A 12,020-nucleotide genomic window follows, 5' to 3' on the forward strand; every position below is an offset into this window, starting at 1 on the left:
AGAACTGTTAGCAAAGTAGAAATTGGAACTGCTGCTTGTTTTTGGCACTTTATTACCGTATTTTTCGCCCCATAAGACGCACCTGACCATAAGACGTGCCTAGGTTTTAGAGGAAAAAAACAAGAAAAAAAATATTCTGAACCAATGGACTGCAGACAATGTACAGGAGATGACCGGAGACTGCAGACACAGTACAGGAGATGACCAGAGAATGCGGACACAGTACAGGAGATGACCAGAGACTGCAGACATTGTACAGGAGATGACCAGAGACTGCAGACATTGTACAGGAGATGACCAGAGACTGCAGACATAGTACAGGAGATGACCAGAGACTGTGGACACAGTACAGGGGATGACCAGAGACTGCAGACATAGTACAGGAGATGACCAGAGACTGCGGACATAGTACAGGAGATGACAAGAGACTGCAAAGATAGTACAGGAGATGACCAGAGACTGCGGACATAGTGCAGGAGATGACCAGAGACTGCGGACATAGTACAGGAGATGACCAGAGACTGCGGACATAGTGCAGGAGATGACCAGAGACTGCGGACACTGTACAGGAGATGACCAGAGACTGCGGACATACTACAGGGGATGACCAGAGACTGCAGACACAGTACAGGAGATGACCAGAGACTGCGGACACAGTACAGGGGATGACCAGAGACTGTAGACATAGTACAGGAGATGACCAGAGACTGCGGATATAGTACAGGAGATGACCAGAAACTGCAGACAGTACAGGAGATGACCAGAGACTGCGGACATAGTACAGGAGATGACCAGAGACTGCGGACATAGTACAGGAGATGACCAGAGACTGTGGATACAGTACAGGAGATGACCAGAGACTGCGGTCACAGTACAGGAGATGACCAGAGACTGCGGACATAGTACAGGAGATGACCAGAGACTGCGGACATAGTACAGGAGATGACCAAAGACTGTGGATACAGTACAGGAGATGAGCAGAGACTGTGGATACAGTACAGGAGATGAGCAGAGACTGCGGGCACAGTACAGGAGATGAGCAGAGACTGCGGACACAGTACAGGGGATGACCAGAGACTGCAGACACAGTACAGGAGATGACCAGAGACTGCGGACATAGTACAGGAGATGACCAGAGACTGCGGACATAGTACAGGAGATGACCAGAGACTGTGGATACAGTACAGGAGATGACCAGAGACTGCGGGCACAGTACAGGAGATGACCAGAGACTGCGGACATAGTACAGGAGATGACCAGAGACGCGGATACAGTACAGGAGATGACCAGAGACTGCGGACACAGTACAGGAGATGACCAGAGACTGCAGACAGTACAGGGGATGACCAGAGACTGCGGACATAGTACAGGAGATGACCAGAGACTGCGGATATAGTACAGGAGATGACCAGAGACTGCAGACAGCATAGGGGATGACCAGAGACTGCGGACATAGTACAGGAGATGACCAGAGACTGCGGACATAGTACAGGAGATGACCAGAGACTGCGGACATAGTACAGGAGATGACCAGAGACTGCGGATATAGTACAGGAGATGACCAGAGACTGCAGACAGTGCAGGGATGACCAGAGACTGCAGACAGTACAGGGGATGACCAAGAGACTGCAGACAGTACAGGGGATGACCAGAGACTACAGACAGTACAGGGGATGACCAAGAGACTGCGGGCCTTTGGGGAGCGAGGGAGAGCGAGTACCTGAATTTGACAGGTACCCGCTCCCACTTCTGCGGAGTTGTCCTCCCTTTAGTGCGGGACCTGTCATGTGTCCCAGAAGACGCCGGACCATTTACAAAGCGCAGCGCTTCTTGCGCATGCGCAGTGGACACCCGGCTGTCCACACTAAAGATGCCGGCGCGGGAAGACTACAGCGTTGGACCGAGGAACAGGTAAGGTCCTGCTGCAGAGAAGAGCTGAGCAGCCGGCCCTGTATTCTGACATGGCGGCGGAAATAACGGACCGGCAGCTCCATATTCGCTCCATAAGATGCACTGACATTTTCCCCCTTTTTTGGGGGGGAAAAAGTGCGTTTTATGGAGCGAAAAATACAGTATTTCTTGTATGGCCCTGTTTACACATATACCTTATTATTTGATTATAATGATTCCCATGCGGAGTATAATTCACTATTATAGTGGATGCAATTATTTTTATTAAGATCACATGGATCATGAAAAGGTAGACATTTATATCATGGTGAACACATTGTCAATCATGAGAGTAAAATCAAAAAAATATAAAAACAAAAAAAGTTCTGCGTTTTTACTTAGCTGTATATATGGCAAAAAGAGCCAGATTAAAATTGGCAAAGACTGCTTCTGTATTCATTGTGGAAAGTCCATTTGTGGAAACCAGGTATGAATATATCTTCCGTATTCTTAATCCGTATCTTCTATCTTTAGAGGTATCAAAGTAATTACTTCAAATTCATCAAAGTGTAGTGATGGAAGTATGAATAGTAGGATGCCTGAAGAATAAATGTGCAATGAATACAAAAAGTCCTTGAATTTTGCTAAACGCCTCTCATGAACTTGCAGTTTCAAGAATAATCCTATAATAGAATCATATGGCCACTGATAGAGGCATGGAATGGAATTATTAATTTTCTTCTTAGTGGATCATCATCATCACATGGATTGATTAAGGTAGATTCACAGTGTATGGCCAATTTCAATCGGCTGATATTTCTTAAATAAAATATTTTCAGTGGATAGCAGTAGTTATGGTTCTAAAATAAACAAACAAATGTTATTGTATCAAATTCACATGAAAATTACGGTCACTTCCAAATGAAGAAAATAATTACCCTAATAGAGACCATAGTGTTTCCACTGGTAAGATATATATCTGTGTAAAACCTCTGTGGTGATGAGAGATGTGTTCTCCTTTATACCAAAAATTGTAGGATTATAGTAGAGATATCTTCATTGTGCATTAAAGCACTAAACATTCAAGTGATTTGCCTAAAAAGGTCTCCGAAAATTTCTCTTTTATGTAAGAGCAAGGCGGTTGCTTTAAGGGATTCTTAGGACTAAACATCCTGTTTTGCATATAGTAATGTTTATGAAATAAAAAATCAGTATTCATCTATAAAAGGCCATAAAATTTCTCTATATATAAAAGTACTGGAATCCCAATTGAGGCACGAGGTATAATACTGTAATCCTGTGTCACTTTAAATAGCAAGATATGACTTAGCTCTATTCAAGGTTTACTTGCCACCGGTGGAAGTGAACTAATGCCACTTGAATTTGCAATGAACTCACGGGAGTCATAGATACTTGTGGTTTTCAGTCTTGCCTCGTGTTTGTCCAAGATGGAGGCGCATGGCTTGCCTCTTTCCCCTCATGGACATTGCAGCATGGAAGGACGCAGAGCATGATGTCACTACGTTGACTCGTTTCGTCAGCCAATCATCGTGAACTTCCTCAGAACTGGGAGGGGATAATTCATCTTGTTCCTTTTATAGTGCAAAAGTTGCATATTTCCATTGTTTTGTAGCCCTCGTGTTGAAATGTCATCACTACATTGTTAGGCTAAATTTAATTATAAAACAAATATGATTGGCATTAAACAGAGAATGGCCCACACAGTAGATTGAGGTTCAGATAGTATTATTAATAATTGAATTACATCAGATGACAATAATAAAGTAAGAAAATATTCACAATGAAATGATCGTATAGGGATTTATTTCAAAAATATTTTAAAATGTAATTCAGTGTTTAGACCATATGGTATTAGGGTTCCCAGTGTGTAAATCCAAAATTTCTCCTTTTGTAGAAGAATTTTATCAAAGTCTCCTCTTCTAGAAGAAATATTTAAAAGGAAAATACCTTTTACTTTTAGACCATCAATTTTACCTTGGTGTACTTCTTTAAAATGTTGGGCTAAGGGGTTTTCTCTTTCTTTATCATTTTTGTTTTTATATTCATTTTTAATATCCCTTATGTGTTCACTAATATGTATTTTTAATGGTCTTTTTGTTTTTCCTATATAGAATTTCTTACGTGGGCATTCTAACATATAAATGACTCTACTGCTAGAGCAATTTATAAAATTCTTAATTTCATAGGTTTTAGAATCATCTACATTGTGGAATTTGTTAGTTTTGTGTACATAGGGACAGATCTGGCAATGACCACACCAGAGGCGGACTGACAACTCATGGGGCCCCCGGGCAATAGGGGATCATGGGGCCCCTGTGTCCTTGCCCAAACTCAAAAAAGCCTATGAAAAAGGTACCAGGGGCATCTCATGGGGCCCCCTACTGACCCCAGGCCCTCGGGCAGTGCCCGAGTTTACAAATTGTCAGTCCGCCCCTGGACCACACAGATACATTCCTGTGGTCTTACCCATTTTTGTTAACCAGTTTCCTTTCGGAATCTTTTTAAATTCTGATTGTACCAATATATCATTCAAGATTCATGGTTAGTAAGTGCCAGTGTGAATCTAATACTTTCTTAACTTCTTTCCATTGTTGTCCATATTTAATTATGAACCATACTGGTTCATTTTGTTTTTTTTTAATATTCGATTTAGTATTAGTACTGGTAATCATTTCCTTTCTAGCTTTTCGTGAAGCCTTGTATTTTGCTTTTCTCAAGGTTCTATGTGAATAGCCTCTTTCTCTAAATCTTTGGTAGAGTTGTGCCACTTCTATTTGAAATTGAATTTCATCTGTACAGTTCCTTTTAATCCTAAGGAATTGACCAACTGGAATACCTTTCAATCTTTCAAGGTGATGACTAGTTGCATGTAAAAGTTCTGACGAAGTCCACGATGATTGGCGGACGAAACGCGCCAACGTAGTGACATCATCATGCTCTGCATCCTTCCATGCTGCGATGTCCACGAGGGCAAAGAGGCAAGCCATGCGCCTCCATCTTGGACAAATACGAGGCAAGACTGAAAACCACAAGTATCTATGACTCCCGTGAGTTCATTGCAAATTCAAGTGGCATTAGTTGACTTCCACCGGTGGCAAGTAACCCTTGAATAGAGCTAAGTCATATCTTGCTATTTAAAGTGATACGGAATTATTATACCTCGTGCCTCAATTGGGAATTGCAGTACTCTTATATATAAAGTTTTTGGGCTTTTATAGGTGAATACTGATTTTTTATTTCATAAACATTACTATATGCAAAACAGGACGTTTAGTCCTAAGAATCCCTTAAAGGAACCGCCTTCCTCTTTACATAAAAGAGACATTTTTGGAGCCCCTTTTAGGCAAATCACTTTTTTGTTATTATTATTATACAGTATTTATAAAGCGCCAACAGTTCACTCAGTGCTGTACATTACAAAGGGGGACAGAACATGCGACAGTACAGTAACAATACGATGCGATACACGAGGGGTTCGAGGGCCCTGCTCCTTGGAGCTTACAATCTAGGAGGGAGGGGATAGTGGTACAGGAGGAGATAGCTCTGGGGGATGGAGTGGTAGGAAGAGTGGAGGAGGTCAGCAAATTAGCAGGGGGTGGGGTAGGCTTCTTTGAAGAGGTGGGTTTTCAGGGTGCGTCTAAGGGAGAGGAGAGTAGGTGATAGTCTGATGGGTTGGGGCAGGGAGTTCCAGAGGATGGGTGACACCCTGAAGAAGTCCTGGAGGCGGGCATGGGAGGAGGAGACCAGGGAGCTAGAGAGAAGGAGGTCTTGCGAGGAGCGGAGTGTGCGTGCTGGGTGGTACTTGGATATTAGGTCGGTGATGTAATTTGGGGCAGTATGGTGGACAGCTTTGTATGTCAGTGTTAGGATTTTGAATTTGATCCGTTGCGCAATCGGAAGCCAGTGGAGGGATTGGCAGAGGGGGGTGGCAGAAACGGAGAGGTTGGTAAGGTGAATGAGTCTGGCTGCCGTATTCAGGATCGACTGAAGCGGGGATAGCCTGTGGCGAGGCAGGCCAGTGAGGAGGGAGTTGCAGTAATCAAGTCGTGATATGATGAGGGAGTGGATGAGCTGTTTAGTGGTTTCTGGGGTTAGGAACGTGCAGATTTTGGCGATGTTGCGGAGGTGGAGTCTGCATGAGTTTGTTAGTGATTGGACTTGGGGCTGGAAGGATAGGTTGCAGTCCAGAATGACACCAAGTACTCTGGCCTGTGGGGTGGGCCTGATAGTGGCATTGTTGGACGTGATGGAGAAGTCAATGGGGGGTGGTGTGCGGGCTGGGGAGAAGACTAGGAGCTCGGTTTTGGAGAGGTTCAGTTTAAGGAAGTGGAGCGACATCCAGTCTGATATGTGTTCAGTAGGTTTTTGATTCGGGCAGAGACCGAGGGGGTGAGGCGAGGGGTTGAGAGATAGATTTGTGTGTCGTCGGCATAGAGGTGGTAGCTGAAGCCGTGAGAGTGTATGAGTTGGCCAAGGGAGGAGGTGTAGATGGAGAAGAGAAAGGGCCCGAGGACGGAGCCTTGAGGGACCCCAACAGAGAGGGGGAGTGAGGGGGAGTTGGTAGCGTTATAAGTAACGCTGAAAGAGCGTTGTGATAGGTAGGATGAGAGCCAGGAGAGAGAGCAGAATCTCTGAGGCCGAGGAAGTGTAGTTTTTTTTTGAGGAGGGGGGCTCGACTGTGTCAAAGGCCGCGGAGAGCTCAAGGAGTAGCAGCACTGAATAGTGGCCATTAGCTTTGGCGGTTAGAAGGTCGTTGGAGAGTTTGAGTAAGGCAGTTTCGGTGGATTGTAGGGGACGCAAGCCGGACTGTAGGGGATCGAGGAGGTTGTTGTTGTTGAGGTGAGAGCTTAGGCGAGTGTAGACTAGGCGCTCGAGGAGTTTGGATGTGAATGGGAGCAGGGAGATGGGTCTGAGGTTGTTCGGGTCATTGGGGTCCAGGGAGGGATTTTTAAATATGGGAGTGATGTGTGCATGCTTCAGAGGGGAGGGGAATGCGCTGGAGAAATTAAAGATGTGGGTGAGGGAGCGTAGGATTGAGGGGGAGGGAGGTCGTAGGAGTTGTGAGGGGATAGGGTCGAGGGGGCAGGTGGTGAGGCGGGCATCAGAGAAGACCTTAGAGACCTCCTCGATGGTAGTAAGGTCTAAGGTGTGGAGTGTTGAGGGGGCTTCAGTGTGAGGAATGTTGGGTGGGGTGGAGGTCAGAGCAGTGGTGGGGCCATGGGAGAGGGGTGATGAGGGTGTAGCTGTGTGAGAGGGGACAGGGTTGGAGGGATTTTGAGCAGCGACAAAGTCTCTGCGGAGTATGTTGAGGGAGAGGGGTGATGAGGGGGTTGCTGTGTGAGAGGGGACGGGTTTGGGGGGAGTGTGAGCTGCGGTGATGTCCTTGAATGTTTAGTGCTTTAATGCACAATGAAGATATCTCTACTATAATCCTACAATTTTTGGTATAAAGGAGAACACATCTCTCATCACCAGAGGATTTACACAGATATATATCTTACCAGTGGAAACACTATGGTCTCTATTAGGGTAATTATTTTCTTCATTTGGAAGTGCCCATAATTTTCATGTGAATTTGGTACAATAACAGTTTGTTTATTTTAGAACCATAACTACTGCTATCCACTGAAAATATTTTATTTAAGAAATATCGGCCGATTGAAATTGGCCATACACTGTGAATCTACCTTAATCAATCCATGTGATGATGATGATCCACTAAGAAGAAAATTAATAATTCCATTCCATTCTATGCCTCTATCAGTGGCCATATGATTCTATTATAGGATTATTCTTGACACTGCAAGTTCATGAGAGGCGTTTAGCAAAATTCAAGGACTTTTTGTATTCATTGCATATTTATTCTTCAGGAGTCCTGCTATTCATACTTCCATCACTACACTTTGATGAATTTGAAGTAATTACTTTGATACCTCTAAAGAGAGAAGATACAGATTAAGAATACGGAAGATATATTCATACCTGGATTCCACAAATGGACTTTCCACAATGAATTCAGAAGCAGTCTTTGCCAATTTTAATCTGGCTCTTTTTGCCATATGTACAGCTAAGTGAAACCGCAGAACTTTTTTTGTTTTTTGTTTTTATATTTTTTTGATTTTACTCGCATGATTGACAATGTGTTCACCATGATATAAATGTCTACCTTTTCATGATCCATGTGATCCTAATAAAAATAATGGCATCCACTATAATAGTGAATTATACTCCGCATGGGATTCGTTATATACCGCTTTTCTAGCATGTCTGCTCTTGTCAGCAGCTGATATTTATTTATATGCTATTTGGTTTGAGAATCCACACCCTAATAGCGGTGAGTCGGGGAAATGCATTTACTTGGGTGGATACACCCGGTCCTTATGACACTTTGTTTCTTTCCTGTTTACACATAGTACAGAGATCAATCTTTTTCCACGATGGAAGAACTCTGGTAACTGCTGGGACACACATGTACTATGTCTGTAATCTCTGAAAATCCTCTGTAGCATGTCTGCAGTCTCTGACCATCTCCTGTAGTATGTCTGCAGTCTCTGACCATCTCCTGTAGTATGTCTGCAGTCTCTGACCGTCTCCTGTAGTATGTCTGCAGTCTCTGGCCATCTCCTGTACTATGTCTGCAGTATGTCTGCAGTCTCTGATCATCTCCTGTAGTATGTCAGCAGTATCTGACATCTCCTGCACTATGTCTGGAGTCCCTGACTGTCTCCTGTAGTATGTCTGCAGTCTCTGACGTCTCCTGTACCATGTCTGGAGTTTCTGACTGTCTCCTGTAGTATCTCGGCAGTCTGAGCATCTCCTGTAGTATGTCTGCAGTCTCTGACTGTCTCCTGTATCATGTCTGGAGTCTCTGACCATCTCCTGTAGTATGTCTGCAGTCTCTGACTGTCTCCTGTAGTATGTCTGCAGTCTCTGACCATCACCTGTACTATGTCAACAGTCTCTGACCATCTCCTGTAGTATGTCTGCAGTCTCTGAACATCTCCTGTAGTATGTCCGCAGTCTCTGACCATCACCTGTACTATGTCTGCAGTCTCTGACTATCTCCTGCACCATGTCTGGAGTCTCTGACCGTCTCCTGTAGTATGCCTGCAGTCTCTGAGTATCTCCTGTAGGATGTCTGCAGTCTCTGACTGTCTCCTGTACTATGTCTGCAGTCTCTGACCATCTCCTGTAGTATGTCCACAGTCTCTGACCATCTCCTGTACCATGTCTGCAGTCTGACCATCTCCTGTAGTATGTCTGCAGTCTCTGACCATCTCCTGTACTATGTCCGCAGTCTCTGACCATCTGTTTGTTTAGACCCCTGATATTTCACCCAAAATCCCCCCCACACACACACACAGTGTTGTAAAAAGAAAATTGTAAAAAATAATTTTAAAATGTAAAAAAATAACAAATTGTAAAAAAACTATTTTGAAACATTGTAAACAATAATTTTAAAAATTAAGGGCTCATTAATATAAGTTCTCTGGCCCATACAGTGTGAATGAGCGTTTTTTTTGTGCAGCTGGAGCGGCCTGTTACTCTATGAGGATGCAGTGACTGTATGAATACAGCCACAGGTCCTAATTTGATAAGTGTGCAGGTTTAGGTGAGGGGCCCCAAATACACACTGTCTGTGTTTGGAGGCCATACCCCTGCGTCTACATGCCTGTCAAATTAAGACCTGTGCCTGTGTTCATACAGCTACGGCATCCCCATAGTGTCATATAGGTTGCCTGCGCACAGTAATAGCCATATAAAGAAAAAAACAAAAAAAACACTGATTCACACTGTACAGGACACAGCACCCATGTGAATGATCCCCAAGACTTCAATCATACACACAACTTTATTAACTCAATACAGTTTTATCTTTTAGATTTAGATTTAGCAGGACTTTTGTAAGTTATGTTATGTTTGTGTCCACTAATAATGATTTTCGTGTATTTTTAACGAAAATATCATGTTGATATTTTCGGGAGGGGGGGGCCATGTCAGGTAGGCTGTACAGGGCCCTGTGATTTCTAACAGCAGCCCTGGTGACAACGCTATTTGTTGCAGTGAATTCACAGGAGAGTTGTCGACCTGTGCAGCTGCATTCTGACATATGCAGATGAGCTGAGTTATCAGCATTGTCCTTGTTAAGATTGTTAATGTAATTTGTTATTATTAATAATTAACTTTCCATGTCAAACTGCAGCCATGTTGTTTTCTAAAACTGTAAAAAAAAACTCAATGCAATATGGCAACCTGGAAGCATTCTGTATATCCCTGCTGTACAGATTGCCCCCAAAAATGTAATTGCCTGCTTGTTTCCCTGAGATCGGATCACTAATTTTCTTCGAAGTCTGCACCAAGATAAAATTCATATTTTAAGCATCCCCTGTTATAGGAATTTCAGTTAAGGATTAACTCTAGTAAGGTTGCTTTCACACCGATCCATTTTTCTTCTGCTTGCATTTAAAAAAGCGGAAGAAAAACATGTGACCATGTATTTATATGGAACATTTTACACTGATTTGTTGTGGGTCCGTTTGTTTTTTAAATTCCTGCTTGCTGCATTTTTGGTGGAGGTTTGGTACAATAAAAAATGCACCAAAAATGCATCTCCCTATTGAAATTAATGGAAAACACAGCAAAAAATGCACCTGCGTTGTGTATTTGATGCGGTTTTTGGGTCACAAATGTGGTAAAGATCAGTGTGAAAGTAGCCTAAAGGGATGAAAACACTGTAGCTTTTGTCATCAGGACACAGAAATCTCACCAGGTGGGTATAGTAAATGCTGGTCCTCCCATTCACAGATCAGTCTGGAAAGGACATGGTAAAACAAGCACATATTTCTTTAGAACAGAAAAAAGTAGGAATCCTTAACAAGGTTTATAAAAATTCTTGCACTCTACATAGATCACGCAGAGGGAGTTGTTTTTTTTTCTCAACAAAAGTGGAATTACACTTTAACCATTAGCCGCCCGGCCAATGGCCATTTGGCGGCTTCAGATGTGCTCCTCCATTCCGGGTGCACGCCATTTGGCGTGCTCCCGCACATGCGCCGTTTGCGCTAGTGCAGAGCGACGCAGCAGTGCGATCTGTCGTCGGCCGTGCACCTCGGACACGGCCGATGACAGATCCGAGTACCGGCTCCCGTTGCTGGTACCATGTGACCTGCTGTGACCAATCACAGCAGGTCACATGACAGTTGTATACATGGATGGCTTCATTCATGATGCCATCCATTGTATACTAGTGCCTAGCTGTGAATGGTCACAGCTAATCACATGCACATGTCATGTGATTAGCTGTGACCAAATCACAGCTAAGCACAAAAAAAAAAAAAAAAAAAAGCTGAATGAATCGATTTCATTCAGGTAAATGCTTGCTTATAGCAAAGTAATTCTTTGCTATAAGCAAATTGTGTAAAAAAAAAAAAAAAAAAATACTGATCACTTCCCCAAAGTAGTACAATGTTACTATGGTAACATTGTACTATTTTGGTCATAGTAAAATATGAAAAAAAATCTTAAAAAAAATAAAAAAAATGTAATAAAAAATTAAATATAATAAAAAAATAAAAATAATTTAAAAAATATATATATTTTTTTTTCATACTGTCACCAGTCAGTGTCCCTGTTCACCGCCATGCCAGTTATATGATGACGCTGTACTGCACTGGTGACAGTATGTAAAAAAAAAAATAGTGAAAATTATTTTTTTCATTTTTTCATTTTCGGAAAAATTATGACAAAAAAATACAACTTCAAAAAACTCGCCATGCATCTTATGAAGTACGTCGGACTGTCTACTCTGCAAAAAGGGGTCATTTGGGGATATCTGTACTATTCTGACATTCTTGGACCTCAAGAAATTAGATTGGCCGTCAGTACTTCAGGATTGATCAATATTCAGATCTATACCATAGTTTGTGAACTCTATAACTTTCCTACAAACTAAAAAATACATCCTAATTTGGGTTATTTTCACCAAAGACATGTAGCAGAATACATCTCGGCCTAAATTTATGAAGAACAATTATTTATTTGTAAACTTTTATAACAGAAACAAAGAAAAATGTGTTTTTTTTTCAAAATTTTTGGTCTTTTTTTGTTAA

The 12,020-nt window shown here is 42.6% G+C and overlaps 1 protein-coding gene across 1 annotated transcript in view; it reads right to left on the minus strand.

Moving 5' to 3' along the window:
• The window catches only part of HHIPL2 (HHIP like 2), a 150,205-nt gene that overhangs the window by 77,348 nt on the left and 60,837 nt on the right, over nt 1-12,020 (minus strand). The gene's annotated exons all lie outside the window — the stretch shown is intronic.

Source organism: Staurois parvus, unplaced genomic scaffold, assembly GCF_062004578.1.
Source record: "Staurois parvus isolate SC_StPar_1 unplaced genomic scaffold, SC_StPar_1.0 ptg000362l, whole genome shotgun sequence".
Lineage (NCBI taxonomy): Eukaryota > Metazoa > Chordata > Amphibia > Anura > Ranidae > Staurois > Staurois parvus.